At 39.3% G+C, this 20,007-nt stretch overlaps 1 protein-coding gene across 5 annotated transcripts in view; it reads right to left on the bottom strand.

Annotated features, from left to right (window-relative positions):
- The window catches only part of cfap299 (cilia and flagella associated protein 299), an 82,876-nt gene that overhangs the window by 45,194 nt on the left and 17,675 nt on the right, over nt 1-20,007 (bottom strand). The window lies entirely within an intron of this gene.

The following is a 20,007-nucleotide window of genomic DNA, read 5'->3' as shown; positions in this document are numbered from 1 at the left end:
TGAAGAAAGTTGGGGTGGATGGTTGGGAGTACACAGTATGTGACTTCAACACGGGAGACCACATTTTGTGTCCTGTCTCCAACCAACAGTCAACAATGTTGTTGTTTTTTAACCATGACCACAATCTTTTCCTAACCTTGGTTAGCTAGTGGTTTTAGTTGCCTAAACTTAATCTTAGAGGTGGCAGATCAGAAAACACTCATGAGTCATTTTTGGAATAGTCATACGGGTCATTTTGGAAGGCACTGACAAAAAGGTGCGAGGACCTGGGATTTTTCACTTTCTAACCTTCTTTAAAGGTAAAATGTTCTAAAGCACTTTTCATGTCTTTCCCATTTCCTTTTTTCACAGGATGAATTTCTTTTAAACTTTTTTGTTGCTATGTTTCCCCCAAACAAAAATAAAAATGATAATAGAATCAAAATACGGCATATAATAAAGCATACATAATAGAGTGTACCAAGACATAAGTTAACGCTACTGAAACATCCCAAAGGGATTTCAGTAGCCTGTCCCTTTAAAATAGCAACGTTAAGCCACCGAGTAACATCACTAAGCTAATAAGGCAAACGTGTCCTAGTAGTAAAGCCACAAAACCCCAAAGCCTCGGTTTCAGCTAATCTGAAAGTATGCTGAGTGTCCTTATGTGGGGAACAATGAGGGTGTGTGGTGGGAAGAGGAGGAAATCTTACACATACCAAGCAGGCCGCGCAAAATTAACTGAAGTGTGTTTTTAAGAGTGGGAGGGACCCAAAATAAATCTTGAAAGACCTGACTATCATGCTCCTTGTCTGACTCTTATCCACGCACACAACTAGAGGTTAATTCTTTTGACCGGAGACAAACTCTTTCCACGTTATTAGGCATTTCTGCCGTTGACAGAAGCTTTCAAAGCCTGTTCGTTACAGACCAAACATGTCAGAGAAAGTACCAAGAATGCCAACCATCTCAATGAGGCTGCAGCCTCCTGTTTGGTGGTCGAGATGAGTGAACCGTTCACAGGACTATGAGTAACAATCAGAGGCAATAGCTCAGTTTCTTTTAACTTGTGGTCTATAGAGTTACAATCACCCAACCATAATGCTACAATTCCAACACAAAACGTATACATTCAGATTTGTATTTGCTATTTTTACGTCAATATTAACACTGGACATTTTCCAAAGCTTACATTGATATATTTTTTCTTCCACTTAACTCTTTGCTTCATGCTAGGAATGAGCAACACTGAGAAAATCTAAAATTTTTGATCATAATTTGACCAAATACTTCAATATGCATGTACAGCGTATCCAGTGTTTCTAATTCATAGAATTAGAAATGAAATGTTGTGTTATTTGTTACTTTCAAACGTGAAAGTGAGATGCAGTGATATGCCTAACCAGAGGGATTTACTGGCTAACTGGCCTTGGATCTGTTTATCTTAAGTCCCCCAACTATGGAAGTCAATTTCAAGTTGCATTATAATGTAATTACATTTCACAACAAGGTATTTGCTTACAAGACTCACATCTTTATGGACATCTGACAACTTTACACTTTAAGATAAAAACCCCCAATTACATTACACCAAGCAAATAGCCTAAGAATAACAAAAATAATAATAATAATGTGACAAAACTACATCCAATATCCTTCAGCTCGACTTCTTGTCCATTCACTTACATTACATTCTTAAAACCATCTGCTGTCAGCCGCTGAAAGATGCCACGTACAGACCAGTCTTCTACTGCTGGACACTGGGATCCACATGAGCAGTTGGGGTTAAGCACCTTGCTCAAAGGCACCTCGGTACTAATTAAAAAGGTGCCCTTGAGCACTGGCCGTTCACTTCTCCACACAGATCTTTTTCAGCCTTTTGCAGGGTTTAAAACAGCTTATCTCCTGGCCACAAGTGCACAGCTAACCTTTAGGCTACTGCTGTAGTTATTCCTCAGCACCTTTTTATGCAAGGGTCTGTGTTTATTTAGAGAAGTGGTTATTAGTTGTGTTTACTCTGGGCGAAGGTTAAAACGTTACATGCCTGGATGAACTCACTCTTAACACAGGCTTCAGTTCAGGCAAAAACATTTCCGTAACATTGTCCGGCTCTCAGAACTTAAACCAATGTGTTTGGAAATTCAGATGAGTTGTTTATCTTGTGAATGGTAAACACCAAGGTGAAAGCTGTAAATCTAAACATTCAATGCACATGATACCTAACAGCTGAAGCTTTAAAACAGGGTCAGACATGTTCAGAAATATGTTTCTATTTAAATAGAAGTCTAGTTTCAAACTATTATCTCCACATTTTGATGATTATCAAGTTTCAAAAAAAGGTACAAAAGTAGTTTCACCCAGTTTGTTTTATAGTTTATGAAACTTAATTTTCACCAGAATTCCCACATTTTCTTAAGATTTAACTTTATGCAGTTACTAGGGCTTCATCAATGTATTAAACAATGTGTTTTGGACAGGGGGTTCATTTTTAGCTACTGTGGCATAAGTAGAGTACTCAAGAGTACGTTGTTCACAGATGTACTATCCATTTCAAATACTCATGAGAACAGATGTACAGTGCATCCGGAAAGTATTCACAGCGCTTCACTTTTTCCACATTTTGTCATGTTACAGCCTTATTCCAAAACGGATTAAATTCATTATTTTCCTCAAAATTCGACAAACAGTACCCCATAATGACAATGTGAAAAAAGTTTGTTTGAAATCTTTGCAAAATGATTGAAAATAAAAAACGAAAACATCACATGTACATAAGTATTCACAGCTTTTGCACCAATTACAGCCTCAAATCTTTTTGAGTATGATGCTACAAGCTTGGCACACCTATTTTTGGGCAGTTTCTTTGCAGGACCTCTCAGGCTCCATCAGGTTGGATGGGGAGCGTCGGTGCACAGCCATTTTCAGATCTCTCCAGAGATGTTCAGTCGGGATAAAGTCTGGGCTCTGGCAGGGCCACTCAGGGACATTCACAGAGTTGTCCCGTAGCCACTCCATTGTTAGCTTGGCTGTGTGCTTAGGGTCGTTGTCCTGTTGGAAGATGAACCTTCGCCTCAGTCTGAGGTCCAGAGCGCACTGGAGCAGGTTTTCATCAAGGATGTCCCTGTACATTGCTGCATTCATCTTTCCCTCGATCCTGACTGGTCTCCCAGTTCCTGCCGCTGAAAAACATCCCCACAGCTTGATGCTGCCACCACCGTGCGTCACTGTAGGGATGGTACTGTCAATGTGATGAGCGGTGCCTGGTTTCCTCCAGACATGACGCTTGCCATTCAAGCCAAAGAGTTCAATCTTTGTTTCATCAGACCAGAGAGTTTTGTTTCTCATGGTCTGAGAGTCCTTCAGGTGCCTTTTGGCAAACTCCAGGCGGGCTGTCATGTGCCTTTTACTGAGGAGTGGCTTCAGTCTGGCCACTCCACCATACAGGCCTGATTGGTGGAGTGCTGCAGAGATGGTTGTTCTTCTGGAAGGTTCTTCTCTCTACAGAGAAAAGTTGGAGCTCTGTCAGAGTGACCATCGGGTTCTTGGTCACCTCCCTGACTAAGGCCCTTCTCCCCCAATCGCTCAGTTTGGCCGGGCGGCCGGCTCTAGGAAGAGTCCTGGTGGTTCCAAACTTCTTCCATTTACGGATGATGGCGGCCACTGTGCTTAATGGGACCTTCAATGCTGCAGAAATGTTTCTGTACCCTTCCCCAGATCTGCGCCTCGATACAGTCCTGTCTCGGAGGTCTACAGACAATTCCTTGGACTTGATGGCTTGGTTTGTGCTCTGACATGCACTGTTAACTGTGGGACCTTATATAGACCAGTGTGTGCCTTTCCAAATCATGTCCAACCAACTGAATTTACCACAGGTCGACTCCAATCAAGTTGTAGAAACATCTCAAGTATGATCAGTGGAAACAAGATGCACCTGAGCTCAATTTTGAGTGTCATTGCAAAGGCTGTGAATACTTATGTACATGTGATGTTTTCATTTTTCATTTTTTATTATTTTGCAAAGATTTCAAACAAACGTCTTTCATGTTGTCATTATGGGGTATTGTTTGTAGAATTTTGAGGAAAATAATGAATTTAATCTGTTTTGGAATAAGGCTGTAACATGACAAAATGTGGAAAAAGTGAAGCGCTGTGAAGGCACTGTAGCCTTTTATGTATCGGATTCTACATTTTAAAAAGGTATAAATTTGTAGCAAAAGTCCATTATTTGCGTCTGCGTTTGTCCCTAAAAAGTACAGTCCAGCATCATGCACTGTACTGTACTGAAAAAGACTCATTGATTTGATTTTCTTTTTAAAGAAATAGAAAAAGAATACAAACACTTCTCTGGATGTCCTATAGGCATGCATGATTACTTTTTAGAGTCTCACCTAAACATCGCCTAATTTTAGCATCACAGATTTATCATGTTGGCATATATGTTGACCAATAAGTAACAAGTAATTACAGTAAAGAAATGCATTTAGAAACTATTTCAACATTACATAGTTTGTCCACCAGAGAGCACTGACAAGTATATTTTTCAGCTGTAAAATGCTCTGTTCAGTACATAGCTCTGTTTTGGTCTCCACCAACTCCTGAGGGAAAAGCAGTGTCTGGCTTTTCAGCAGCAAAATGCTCCACCATGTTCACCAGCTAGTCCCCAACTTTGTCTGTCGCTGTATGGTGCCAGGCATGTAGTTCCTGCTGTGGCAGGAAACGAGATTGATGAAAGCTGTGAGAGTAATCTAAAACAGTTGTGTGTGTGTGTGTGTGTGTGTGTGTGTGTGTGTGTGTGTATATATATACATACATTCATACATACATATATATACACACATATACCTATATATACATATACATACACACACACACACACACACATATACATATATACACACATACAGTATATATTGATCAGGAATTACTTAACTATTAATATAAATATAATACTAATAAAATATTCAAACAATATTTGTGTGTCTGCTGAGTAGAAAACTTCCCAAAAGACATTACAGATGAAATTCTTCCAGATCTGAGTGACAAATTGCAACAAACGGCAGTCATAAATAAATAAGGCACATTTGAGTGTGTTGAGCTAATGTTCAGTGATAATGGGGTCAAGTGCCGCAGAGCTCTTTACCAAACAGCTCACACCTGGTGGACCTTAAAAGATGGCTGTACTGCAGTGACCACAACACTGTGACACAAAACAGAGCACCTCCACTCCTTGTAATTTGAAAGTTATTTTACAAACCATTATCGTAAATTTCTCTTTGCGAGCTCTTTCTTTAGTATCAGTTTATGATCCGTCACTTGGCCCTAAGGGGGAAGGAAAAGGAGGGGGGCTGAACATGCTCTATGTGGGCTAAGTGGCAGCTCAATGTGTCATGGGAAAGAAAACATGCCCCCTGTGGTTAGCCTGTTTAAGGTATCCTTTCAAAAGTTATCGTCTCACTTTAATGCCAACATCACAGGCTGGTCTTGCCCCAAGCTAGTCGCAAACAGGAAGCCCCTGCTAATCCTGGTCTTCCCTAATGACGCAGAGGAATTCTCAATATTCCCATTGTCTTCCTGGCTGCACTTCCTCTAAGTCTTCAACTGCATTGTTTGGCTTTGATTCTTTTCAAGAACTATTAACTGGGACAATTAGTATTACTTACATCCATATTCATCATTAAAGGTGATGGCTCAGAATATGAGGCTGAAATAATATTAAATAAATTATAAATTCATCCAATTTTGTCACTTTCCTTTGAACCAAATGGTCATTGCTGTGGTGTTTTTGCACTTCAAAGATCACCTTGCTATCAAATAGTGCAGCCAGCACTGTGTTGCATTTCTTCCTCAGATTTTCCACTAATAACGATTTAATTTCTGTGTACATAGGGCTCTTTTTTCAGCTGTTCAGCCATTGTGGCTTTAGCTGCTCATGCTAAGTCGCCAGTTCTTCTGTTTATTCCAAACAAACCGCTTCTGCTGTTACTAAAAAATCATTTCCAGTACACGAGAGGCAGAGCAGCAACTGTAAGCTTTCAGCAGCTAGGTGTAGTTTGGATTGCCATGGTTTTGAATCAATCAGTCTGATTACTGATGGAAATTTAACTGTATGATAACTCAGGTCCGTGCAGAAGAAGTGTCGTGCCAGTGACTGGTGTGCTCTGAATGCTGATGCACAGATTAAAGCCAAGCCTGTCATGGGTATAGTCCAGTCCAGCTCAGCTCCTATCAGCATTATTCCAAAGCACTCAGGCATGACAACTGCCAAGAGGCCTGCTGCAGGGTTTGGCCTCATCACCAGGAACACGTCCAAGTCAAATATTGTTGCCCTCGCACATTGTGGGGCAGCACCCTGTCACAGCTCCTCTTTAACCAGGAGGTGATGTTTATGACAGCACTCGGAAAATTAATGGCACTGTTTCCGTACTGGAGGAAAAAAGAAAAAAAAAAAAAACGTGGGAGGTACAACATACCGCACACACTCGTGCACTTGGATGTGGTGGTGAGGGGGGAAGGTGGGGTCAGGGCTTTTGGTTTTTTCTTTTTCTACATCACAACTTCACCAGTGTGTTATCAGCAACAGAGATATGTCCGACACTGTGCTCCAAAAACGTAGGATCAAAGTGGATGACATAAGCCAGCAGAGCCTTCAGGGGAATAAGATAAATGTACATAGCGGAGTCGTTATCAAAGGCTTGCCTGTTTTAAGAGTCTGATTAAAGCTTGCAGAGCTCCCCCTCCCCCCTTCCCAGTGGAAATAGGTGTTCAAACATGATTCTGTTTTAGTTGGCCTGCAGCTCTGCTGAGAAGCTCCCCCTTTGGGCTTGCCATGAGACTCCTGCAATTGCCGGCTGTCACACTGCAGCACAAGGAATTCACAGTGTTTTTACTGTGTTTTTCAAACCATGAAATGCACTTCAGTTCAGCCCTGCAAGAGGAAAAGAATAATAGAGACTGTGATTTCATTTCATCTCTGCTTCCTGTGCCTCTGAAATAACTAAAAAAAGAGGCTTGTGGTTTAAGACAACTCTAACATTGTTCAAAGCAATAAGAGCAACACTACACGTCTGGTAGTGCAAACATGTTTATCTTTTTCACCCTTTTCCTGGTCTCTGCTGGCTGATATCAGACTATTTTCTGCTACAAGATGAGTAGATTTTGTTTAGTTTTTTTGTCATAAGGGATAAGATAAATGAAGGGGGTGTCCATATTACAACCAGGCCACCGCTGTGATATCAGCTGACCCAGATGGTGGCTGGAAATACGTAGCTGATAAATAAAGTCGAACTGGAAGTATTGTAAGGGCACATGATTGAAACAGACCAAGAGGGCAGGTTGGAAAGTAAATACCAGCCCTCAGCTAAATACTGGGGAATTCTGGCTGTGGTTTGGAGGTTTATCTACTGTACCAGCTACTTTGGTAGGTAACTAAAGAAAATAGTAGCAGGTGAGTTCTGGCCAGCCACTGTGGTAACTGTGGCCAAATGTTAGTTTGGATATGTGTGTGTGATTTGGAATGAAGACAAAAAATGTGCTGTAGTAAGCTCCTGTAATAAACAGTATTATTTTGTAATCTGTGAGACCAGTGGTTTCTGTGCTGGACTTAAAAGAGATTTGAAAATCAAAGGTGAGCAGTGGTGTGATACATTCTTCCTTGGATTTTCTGATGATAAGTGTGAGTTTCTTCAGGCAGATGTTGTTTTTTCCATTTGTTCAGTTTAAGTACTCATGCTAATGTCCAAGTTCTTCCTGTATTTATTCCAACCAAACCAATGCAGCCGGAAACTATAACACTTCCTGTTTGAGGATTCTTCCCAGGAAAGATCTTTCTCTCGGAGTGTTTAGAACAACATGTAAACAAAATGTAAAAGCATCTGGCCACGTGTCATTGACACACTTTACCAAAATAATGTGTAGAGAAATTAGACAACAGTTTAAGATTTAGGCTGTCTTTCCTAAGTGCGACACGGACACGTGGTGTGAGTTACCATAGAGTTCTCCACAGGCCTAAAACAGAGCCCCAAACCCAGCCTATACCTGCGTCTTTAAGAATCATCAGGCTGAACCTGACTGGTACTACCAAATTGGGTCTTGGGTACGACCCAAGGTCAGAGAAGGAGAAATTTCTTCAAAAATCAAATTTGAAAATAACCAGGCCATTCTGGTAGCCTACTACTGTCCTGCTGAAATCAGAAAATATAATCACTGAAACACAAGAAAATATCCAAAACTGGACCAAATGAAAACCAACAAAATGGCCTTGGTAACAGAACTCTAAGTCAACATGAAAAGATTTGAACATTTATGAACAGCACAGAAAATGCTATTTACAATCTTGTTCCCTACAAATGTTGCATGTTCTGGCTCAGGGCACTAAATCAGAGGACATACTGTAGGTAAAGTGAAGAATCATGGGGCAAAAAGGAAAATTCCTACAATACTAACATTTTATAACCATGTTTTTAAATAAAACTGCACCTCAATATGAGATTACCTGACTATGAAGTCATATATAGCCATCCTGAAGAATTCAAAAAACAATTCAAACAAGTCTTAAGAGCTCACTATCTAATATAAGATAAATAGGTTACATATTGTTTTTCTGACAAATATGGGCGTGCACATTTTCACTCTTGTTTGCCTTCCAACAAAGCTCTTTAAAGCAAAATTAAATTCATTTAAAATGATGTCAGCTGCATTATTTTCTTATTTGTTTTTATCTTTTTGTGATCTTTTTTTTCTTTTTTAAGAACCCATACTGACACCTTTCTACCTAATTTTAGTGCCTAAAGTTTTAAGTGTCTAAAGAAATGTGTTTTATACCATTAGGAACAGTACTTAGATGACATATATGAATACGTTTACTTAATGAAAACAGGCCCCAAAAATTGAATTTAATTTGTTTAATAGCTCAAATGTGACCGATTTAAAATCCTCTGTATTTGTTAATAGACTCAAAACATCTGCATTTCTCTCTGGCAAGAACCTCATACATGTGTTAATATGCATTACAATGACATGAAAATATGCTGAGAATTTGGCCTGTCTAGATTTTAGAAGCTTGAAAGTTAAATCATGAGCTCAAATCATTGGCATTTCAGTGGGACTGTGTGTAGGAAACAGAGAGACACACTGACATTGACCTGATGAGAAAGTGTCCATCAATAGAAGCTGGTCTCTCAGGATACGGATCAAACACTATTGCTCTTATATGGCAGGGAGGGCTGAGACTGTTGGGCTGAAGACAAGGAGAGAAGGTACAGGGGCTGAAGCCTGGAAGCCTCTGGCAGACATGTGCACTGCTCTACGTAGGAGAGATGCCGTCCAGTATTTACTCAGGTGGAATAATACACACAGCCAAAGCAGTCCAGTGTGTAGTGATAAAACAAAGAAGACTCTCAAGAATGTGCTCCATATGTTGCTAAGAGCGGATAAGCATTAGCTGAATTCCCAGATTGAGTATCAATGTTTTGACCATAAATGGATTCCTTCATCACTCATGGGGCTACCTTGTTAGCCAAAATGATTACCTAGTGAGCCTTGGTAATGCTTGAAGAACATACCATAGCCTCCGCATATATGTGTAAAGCAGTTAGCACACTAAGGCTGACTTTTTCACCCTTGAGAAGAAAGGAAACAGCAGAGAGCATTTCCCAGGCTGATAACTGGAGCTGCAGAGTGGCTTCAAGATCTACTTTAGCAGGTTCGAAGGCTAGTATGATACATTCCTACATTACTTTGATCCAGTTGATCCTAAACAGCAGCCAATAGACACAGATACTTTGCTACACTGCACGTCGCCTCGTGGAATCATTTTCATTAAATTCAATTCAATTTTACTTTTTTAGCACCAATTCTTAACAGATGTTATTTACTGTACTAAATGCTCATGTGTCTCCTACAACTTTTTTCAGAAATAAACTTAAAAGAGTTGTGACAGACGACAGTTTCGGAACTGGTGTGAAAGCATAATGGAGTTAATATGAGGTCCGTAGATTAACTTTGTCTGCAAAGGCCTTAAGTTGCAGCTCAGCCAGGTTTTTGAAAAGAGGCTTTCAGATTTCTGTGTCAAAGCTACTACTAAAAAGGTAGATTTAATCAAGAAATGCGGTTTATCAAAGTCAAGGGAATTTCTTTCAATGCAGTTTTACAAGTTACCAAAAATTGGGTGCCATGTCATGCAGTGATGCTAGCCTGCAGCTCGATTTAGATTTCTTTGATTTGAAGCAAGTGAAAAGATGGACGGACTTGATGGGGCTGGGGAAAGTGTTCTTAATGCAGTTGTACCTGCAACAGTAAGCCACACATCTTTCAAGGTGAAACAACACCAAGGTCTGTTTGAGTTCAATTCTATTTCAGTTCAATCACAACTTACTCCTTATTGCTAACACAAGCTGTTGTGGTAAAACAGACCTTTCCTGCATTATTTGTAGTTTAGATTTAAATGTATTTATTAAGGCTCTCTCCTCCTTTAGATCAGTTGACTATATGTATTCTCTTCTTTAAAATGGATACAGTAGTTAGAAATTGCTTAACAGATAAATCTCAGACACACTGCACCTGCAGCCTCAGATGAGTTTCACAAGTTTGGTTCAGACTGTGACTAACCCTTGGCTTCCCGCCCCGACAGGAGGCCAGGAAGAAGATGGGTCCAGACACAAACTGGAACAGTCTAATCACTGTTTTGGAGGAAAATCCAAGGGATGATGTAAGAAAGATGGGACGCAGAAGAAATGTAAACAAAGGCGGCAATGTATGACTGTATTGGCTCCATTAATGAAACCATATCTTTTGTTATTTTAGAATGTGAGGCTGTAAATGAATTTGAAGAACAAATTAAGCGACTGAGGGCATACATTTTTATACAAGATGTATTTTGTGCACTTTCACCCATTACTGTTGATTTAAAGGTATTTTAGTGACTATATTTCAGAGTGTATTAGGTTTATTATAGGATCTGCTACAAGTGTTGATTTCGAGCCTAAGGAGTCTAAAAAACACCACCTGCACATGGCAGGTGCACATTCCTCCAGGGACAAGCCAGAAACCTTTAGGTAGTATTTAACACAGATGTTCAATCCCTCCTAACATATAACAAGCACATGCACCCTGTGTCTTCCTTATACATGGATGGGAGTTGGAGTAAAAACATGTTACGGTTCACAAGTCCGTTAAGAGTGCAAATGAAAGGAATGCAAAAGATAATATGACAATGGATGATTTCAACCTAACAGTACAAGATTATATTAAATATCTCAGACAGGGAGAAGCCTGTGACCTTGATATGTCAAAGGAAAACATTCAGGCCACAACATGGCCAAACTGAACTCTGCAAAGTAGTTTTGACAAGGGACTGCAATTTACAGGACTTCTGCTACTTTCAAGTTTTTACATTGACTAAACCTGTATTATCAGTTCTATTTAGGGACAAGCCCTGTCTATTCTAACTAAAATGGGTTAGTATCAAACTTCCCGTATCCACCTTTGCAAATCAAATTCTGGTGTCAGGTATGTGCACTACTGAAAAATAACCCCCACCCATGATAAAGTGACAAATCTATAATCAAGAGCAAAATACAAACTCTCTCCTGAACAGAATAAGTAAGTGATTAGTAGGTGAAATGAAGTTTCTTGGATGATTTATAAATGTCACAGCATGCTGGCTTACCTTTAATCTACTGCTACTATTGCTGACTAGCAATGATTTCATGTTCTTATGATGCACCTTCTAAAAAGCTGCTAATCCTGTATCGAGATTCCCACTTTCGTTGCAGATTTATGAACTTGTATCAGCACCTCTAAAATAACTTGCATTTTCTACTGCAGGAAGTTAATGAAACACAACATAACGTGTAGCCATTGTCACAAGTTTGGCTTTTGTTTCCACTGTTCTCCGCCCGCTTTGGAGATGAATTCCGGGAACTAAATTTCAGCACTGCTTTGGGGTTGATACTACAGTAAAAGGATGTTCCTTGGGGAGTAGCCGGCAATGCTGCCAATCATGATTGGTTACGCAATTAAATCGCATCACAACTACAACAACAGTAACCACCATTTTACTACTGCATCTGAATCAACTAGGATAACCAACATGAACAAAGGAGCACGCTTGTTGGACAAACAAAGATGTCCATACAATCATTACTATTTGGGGAAAGGAGGTCATTCAGTGGTAGCTTGAGTCAGGGGTTAGAGACAAAACTAAAAAATGACGACTAAATAATGGGCTTGTGCCCTGGATTCTCCATCAGGATGTAAACTTGTATCTCATGTTCACGTAAAAGTGAAAGTAAATCAGTGACAACATCAACTTCTTATTGTTGTCTGACCCAAAACCGCCTACTTCAATCACCTACCAAACACCACATAAAAATGATGTATAGTCAGTCCCGATTTTGCCTTTATAATGGTGTATATCCAAAAAGTCACAGTTTGTAAAATACACTGGAGAAATCAAGGTTCTTCAAAACATAGGTCATGGGAAGCCTCAGGTTACAGGTTGTTAGCTTTTGCAGTGGAAAAGGACTACAAGGATGTGAGTTCCTGTGTATCTTCACATTGTTGCCTGTGATTTAGGAAATATTAATCCAAGATAAAGCACAAGAGACTGCCTTAATACCAAAAGAAAATAAAGGAATCCCTTCAATAATCTGCTTCCCAATAAATCTTCAACTGTGTCCAAAATGAGAGCTCTTAAAGACTGGTGACAAAGAGCAATCATAGTTTAACCAGACTCCCAGATGGCCTGTACTTAATGCAGGACTTCCTCTGATACCAAGAAGACAGTTTAATATGATTCCCCATCTTCCCAGTGGTAAATCAAGTGTTTTGATGGTGATGGTCCACAGCTCAAATGTATTCCCAATGTATTTGAAAAATCCACTAAACACATTGAGTTAAAAAAAAAAAAAATTAAATCCTGAGGAGATTAGATTAAGTGTATCCATTTTCATTTGCTCTGAAAATGGTCCAGGGGCCACATTTTTGGGGCGATGTCTCTGGACAATCGCAGCTGTTCACAGGAGGAAGGGGCGCAGAAGAAATCATTACAGTGGGGCTCATCCAGGCTTTCAGTGGCAAAACAGTGAGGCGAGTAGTGCCACTTGCATTCTGGGATAGGGCTGATATATTACGTGATGTTTGATTTCATGGGTAAACAAACCTTTCACCCGCCCTGAAACAGCTTCCAAATGGCCCATGGCATGTTCTCACTGGATTTGGCTTTTGTAACTTAACCAACTAATTATGCTTTCATTCAAGAAAATATTGCATGTCAAAGCTCTGTTATTGATAGCAGCTGCATCTCTCAGAGGAAACCCTGCTAAATAATTCAAATTTGTATGATTCCGATTAATCGCAGTCTATTATTATCTTTGGATTGCCATTTATTAAGAGCTCTAAAAGACAATTGTATACTACATGAGGGCGGTTTAATCTTTCTTTTTCTCATTCCTTTCCAAATCCCTCAGTGGCAGATATGGTGCGTTGAGAGACAGGGCACAGCTGCCATGTTGGCAGCGTGGACTAATATAACACATAATGCTTTGGCTATCCATTTTCTTTTTATAGACTAAGACACTAGCCATGAAATCCACATCTTGTAATCAGCCAAAAGTAATATCTCACAATTAAATCTTATGGTTTTCCTCAAGACCTGCAACTGTGAGAAAGTGCAGCCCAAGTATCACAGTTTAAAGCTCAGAAGAAGAGTGGTCACACAAGAGCCAAAATAACATTAAGAACAACAGGGTTGGTTTTATGTAATTTGGGGTATATCATGTGGATTTCTGTGTCTGTTTCAGGTGAAATCAAGTCTCAGAACTAAAAAAGAAAATAGATGCTGATCAGGTGATTCTCAAATATCACAACGGTTGCTTCAGACAAAAAGTCCTTTTTGTCCACTTGATAGATGGTTGCAAACTGTTGGGGCCTTATCCCCACCTCTCCACAACTCTGTGACACCATTCAAGTCAAGGTCATATGATAGCCCTGCAAGACTCTTTCTTTCTAAAGGCTGTCCACCTTGGTCCTGCTGCTTTGAAATCAAACTTGCCATTGTTATTTTTACTGCCCATGACAAGGACAAAGGGACTGGGCAGCAGGGACACACACACGGCTTGTAATGCAATAGGGCTGGGAATTCCTCTATAATTTCAATGCTATACTTGATCTCTGGGCTGCATGACTGACCACCTTATTATCTATAGCGACAGGAGCTTATCAATACAGAACTCGCTGGGTCCACAGACCAAAGACAAACACTTCCTTTATGCAGGATGTCCCCTCTGGGCATGAGACATGCAGCGCAGGCCAATGAGCTAAATTCCACAACTGAAAGGGTGGGAGACTGAAAATCATTTCTAAACAGTCAAATTAGTTTAACAACAGTACAATTAAAGCAGGAAAAAATTCACTTCTTCTAGAGAGTTTTCCTCAGTGTCTTAATTAAAAGAATCTGCATTCATATTGAACAAAATGACAGTAAAGTTGAGTATTGATTATCAGTGAGTTGTGAGAGAAAAACCATTGCTGTCAACTGTTCCAGAATAATATATACAATCTTCACATTGGACTACCATTGTTCTGTGGTGAACTACGCAAGTTATCAAATATTAATTTTTGGCCAGGTTAACTATTGGCTGCCACCAATCAAAACTACAAAGCATCTCCCTACATATGATTGGTGACTGTAGAATATATTTGAAGTACTATGCACCTGTGTAATGCAACGAGTAAAAACTGCACACAAACTGAATTAGATGCTTGAAGAGTGAGATATATTCAGAAGCTTATTAAACAAAATAAGAGACAATGCTCTTCTTCAGCCTAAAATAAGTAAAATCCATGAATTGTGGTAAATTGTGAGATGACATTTATTTTAATTTAAGAGCAGTTCCCTTTGCAAAAGGCCATAGATCTCCATTATTACAGAAAAATAAGTAATTCATCAACTGGAATATGTTGTAAATTTCACACCCTAATGCTACACAACAGCTGTACATCACTTACAGGCCTCCAGTAAAGAACTGCCATGTTGTCCTGTAATTTGAGGGATTTTCAGATTTAGATGAACAAAGAGCTCCAAGCATTTTCATTTTCTGTAGCACATCTGATCTTGAAATAAAACCCTCACAAACAGCAGAGAACTTACATTTTAGTCCACCTGCATGTTTGGCTCTTACATAGCAAATTTCACCAGTAACCTGAATCATTTTTAACCCTTTACAACCCACTGCTGTGCCTGCACATTAGTACTATGCAGGACTTTAATTGACCGTTAGTACTGTGAAAAGTTACATCCAAATTCAGGTAAAATATATAGATGAGACTCATCTTTTTCATCTGAGCGCCAAATTCCGTATGTAATAAAATCATATAAGTGATTTTTATATATTTATATTTTTTTCTTGTTCACAAAGTTTGACAGGTCGAATGCGACTCCCCTTGGTTTGTTCTTTACTACTGACACAACAAACTGACTTCTGTGATAGCCCTGCTGCTTGGGAATGAGCTGATGGCAAACATACTCATTCACTCTTTATGGCAAGGCACTTTGCCAGGTGCATTGTTTTAATGAAGTTCGCTTTTGTTACTGAGTGAGTGATGGCTTTACTGATAAAAAAGGAAACATATTTATTTGCTTCTTAAGGGCAGTGAATATTTACTTTCAGGGTACATTTTTTCTTTATCACTCAATCATTCAACAACGTTTGATGAAGGTGAAATACATTATCATCGATTATCATCATCATCAATCACCACGAATAACCACGTTATTCACTGTTAATGAAATGATACCATCTCACACTATAAGTCTAATATAATTCATTACATTTGTTAAATGAATGTAGTTTGGTTGATAGGACACATTTTCACGTAATTTAAAGACAAAAAAAAGTTTTTTAAACTTGCCAGGATATTGTATTCACCTTCTTCACTTTAGAGATTTTGGACACTGCTAGACACAGATTTAAAATGACACCTATTGGGTCCATGAAGCACATGCTTCAGACAAGTTTTAATCCAATCCATTAAATTCAAATTTTGAGTAAAATTGAGTACTAAAGTTAATTGTTACTTCCTAAAACTGCCACTATAATGGTCCATTGCATTGCAGTGCTACATGCTGTGCCTAGAAGTGTCCAACTCCTCTACAATGAAGCAGTTCAGTAAAATGTTGATGCTAGGCATGACAACAAAGCCTGTAACAAGCCTGTATCCCCTTAAACTGTTTGTTAGTTAGCCAGATATTTCAAAAACAAGCTGACAGATTTAAATGAAATTTGGTGGAAGGTTAAAAACGTTATTTGGCACACGTATCCCATGATAATCCGGGGGGCAACCGTTCTTTTGCAGTTGCCGGTCCGAAACTCTGGAACTCTCTGCCCATTGAATTACGTTCCATCACTGATCTGCCTTTGTTCAAAGCCAAACTTAAAACCCACTTTTTTAGAATAGCTTTTAACACTTAGTGGCCCTGTGACACTTCTCTTTATCTTAATGTTGCAATGTGCTCTGCTGACCTATTTGTACTTTTATTATTATTTGTTATTATCATTATTTTTTTATCTTGTTTTTAATGTTGTACAGCACTTTGGTTCAGTTTCGGTTGTTGGAAGGTGCTATGGAAATAAAGTTTGATTGATTGATTGATTGATAATGCATCTATCTGTATTGTGACGCAAATCTAAATCCAAAGGTGGATTCATTTTTATTCTATATTTTTCTAAATTATTTAAATCCTATTAGGTTTATACCATAGGCACGATCTGTGTATATCAGTTTTGGCTAAACAACCCTACAAGTATCAGTAAATTAGGCTCACTGCCTCATGTAGAACTACTTTTAACTATACCTTTTTATTCATTAGATATGTTGCAATTTCACACTGATACCATCAGAGCCTCTCAACAAACAACTGAAAACAATCAGGGAGCAGGGTGGGTGGTGGCTGCACACCTTCAGTTTCAGATGCGAACCTCCCAACAATGGACACCCTCAGGCATCCTGTGCAGGTGTGACCTGGATTTGATAAAAAACTTTACTTCTTACCCAGTGCAAATAAAGCCAAAGCTGCCCAGGTGCAGCTTTTGTTTGTGCGTGACTTTTGGCAGTGAAGCAGCTTTCACAACAGGGCCGGGGAAGTAAAAGCACAATGAAGGCAAGGCACTGAAAGCTTTATACTTTAAGTTCAGCTTATTAGAAAGATAGTGGAGGACTCCTTCTACAGACCAAAAACTGAGCGCTTATGAATATATAAAAGTAGAGTTAAAAAATGTGTGAATGCAAAATAGGCTTCAATTCCTTTACCTCTATCCCAAAGAGAAGGAAACGGGAGGGGGGCAGGGACCACTCACAAAGGGAAGATGAGCTCTGTTTATCAAGAGTCATGTCTGGTATCAATCTTTTGTAATGCCATTTGGGGCAGGACAGAAGAGACAGAATAACCTGACAAGTGTATTAACTGACAGGTGTAATTTCAACCTGACTTGAAAGGCTGAGCATGACATGAAAGGACAAAAGAGTGACCCCTCTGATGAATGAGACGGAAGATGACAATGAATATGTCATCCATTTAAAGGAGAGCCAATAACTCAGCTTCAAGTATTTTCTTTTCCTCGTCCATTGTGCGCCTAAAATGGATGATTTTCTGTGTGCTAACAGTCCTTCACAACAATGATAGAACCCTTTATGATAAATAAGTAGGTGTTACTTGAGACAGTGCCAGCAAACACTGGTTGAGTTTACAGTAAAGACAGAAAAAAATGTAAAGTCAAATTAAACAAATTAGGCAATGTGTGTTTGATTTAGATTTTAAATGAGTGAAAAAGATACTTATCATGTAGACTGAAGGAAAACTCATGAAGGAAAATTGGCTGATATTATTCCATGGTTGGTGGGTCAAAGCATGCACGATAGAGTGACTTTAATGCCTAAAATAAAAATAATGTGCAAACATAAAAAATTATGGAAAAAAAGTGACAAACACATGTAGGACAAGGACTGCTTTGCATTAGAGTGCAGTAAAAACGTGCAGATATGAGGACCTGGAACATGTTAGTGGGACTGATCCTCATGTTTGAGAAGCATGGCAGATAGGAGACTGAGCCATGTGTTTCAAAATGCTCTTAGAAAGCCCATGTTGAACAGTGTCAAAGATACCTTACGATGCTGGGTGGTCTTATTACTGAACCTTATTAAAAATTAACGTGGGAAATTTGACACTTTCATAAAGAGGATTTTAGAGAGCAGAGGAAGGAAATCCAAACCGCATCCAACTTCTTCATACTGCATAATTATTTGCAATTTTTAGCAGATGTTAGTATGAATATACAGCATGTGTAACATATGTACAAATACCACATGGATCAATGCATACCAGCAAATTAAAATGTTTTAAAAAATACATAAAGTACATTATGAATGTAAAGTATGTATGTCCACACATGTGCAAATGTTATCTGCAATACATCTGCGTAATGTAAATAAACCAATGAGGTCAAGACTTGTCAAAGTGTATAAAGATTACCTGTTACTTAAACAGTTTCAAAGAGAAGAGATATTAAGCGCAAAAATGTGGGTTCAATTTTAAACACAGTGGGGCTCAAAGGAAAGTAAACATCTTCCCGATCCAATTTTTCAGCTTAAGAGATGAAAAATAAGAAGAGGTGGGAAAATATAATGTCAGCAAAGCAATGTTGGTAATACACAACATGATATTTTGCTTTGTTTTATTTATTTATACTGTATACAGGAGGAAATATTTTAAATCACTTAATTTTTCACTGGAAGGAAAAAGCTGTAGTTATATCGCTCAAATGGCTTAAGTTATGAAGGGCTGAAAGAAAGAGGGGGGGCTTTTGCATGGAACTGTTTACACAGTGAACATCCAGTGAGAAAACTTCTGATGTTACTACCTCTACTACCCTCCATGCACTTCATGTGATCTCATTATTGCAAAGCCCACGAGGGCAGGTAAATGGAGGTCAAACAAAAATCCTTTTTGAACTGCAGCATCTCATAAGTGAATCATTTCAAGTCTATCAACACTAACACTGCCTGCAGCACAATGCTACATGTGCTAAGTACAATCCCTCCAATCGTACACATTCCATTTATCATATACTGTAAGTAGAGACAGAGAATTGTGTTAAAAGTAATGTCTGTAGTAAAAATTGTCAGCTTCATGGTCAGAGGTTAAAATCTCTATCTGGTGCATCTATGTTTAATTAAGCATGCAGGCTTTGTCCATGAGAACACCTCACTGTAGGGCTCACTTAACAGCTACGCTTGACTTCAGACAGGACAGATGTGTAAGAAAGTTGGACATGTCCAGAACATCCTGATCAGATGCCCAAACCACCTCAAATGAAGGAGCATCAGTTCTGATGTCTGAGCTCCTCTTACAGTTCATCTTGGGAAGAATATGATTTTGGCCGCTTGTATTCGTAATCTGATTGTTTCAATCATTACCATAGTTGAGGGTTGGAGCATAGATAGACTGGTAAATTGAGAGTTGAGCTCAAAGGCGAAGCTCCGCCATCACCATGGCAGACAATACAATGCCTGCAACACCGCAGATGCCAATACGCATTTTGATCTCACACCCCATCTTACCATCACTCTTGAACGAGACCTAAAGATAACTGAACTCCTTCACTTGGGGCTGCAACTCGCTCCCAATACAAAGGAGGAATTTTCTGGCAGAGTACCTCAGACTTAAGCAGGTGTAGACTTTCATTCCAACTGCTTCACACTCTGTTGCAAGCTGCCCCAGTGTGTGCTGGAGGTCACAGCCTGATGAAGCCAACCAGACTCTCTCCACTCATCAGCTGCACCTGGAGATTCTGTCCATGAAAATCACAAACAGAATCTGTGACGAGGCCTATGCGGAGCTCAACTGCAACTGCCCAATTGTGGAGAATATGGACAGAGCTCTCGCTGCAGATAAACAAGGACCAGACAGCTAGTAGTAACGGCCCCAGCACCCTATTTTCCCACTGTACCTCCCAAGTCTGGAAAATGCTGTGC

This window comes from Siniperca chuatsi, linkage group LG5 (genome assembly GCF_020085105.1).
Source record: "Siniperca chuatsi isolate FFG_IHB_CAS linkage group LG5, ASM2008510v1, whole genome shotgun sequence".
Taxonomy (NCBI): domain Eukaryota; kingdom Metazoa; phylum Chordata; class Actinopteri; order Centrarchiformes; family Sinipercidae; genus Siniperca; species Siniperca chuatsi.
This window is presented reverse-complemented; position numbering and strand designations above follow the sequence as displayed.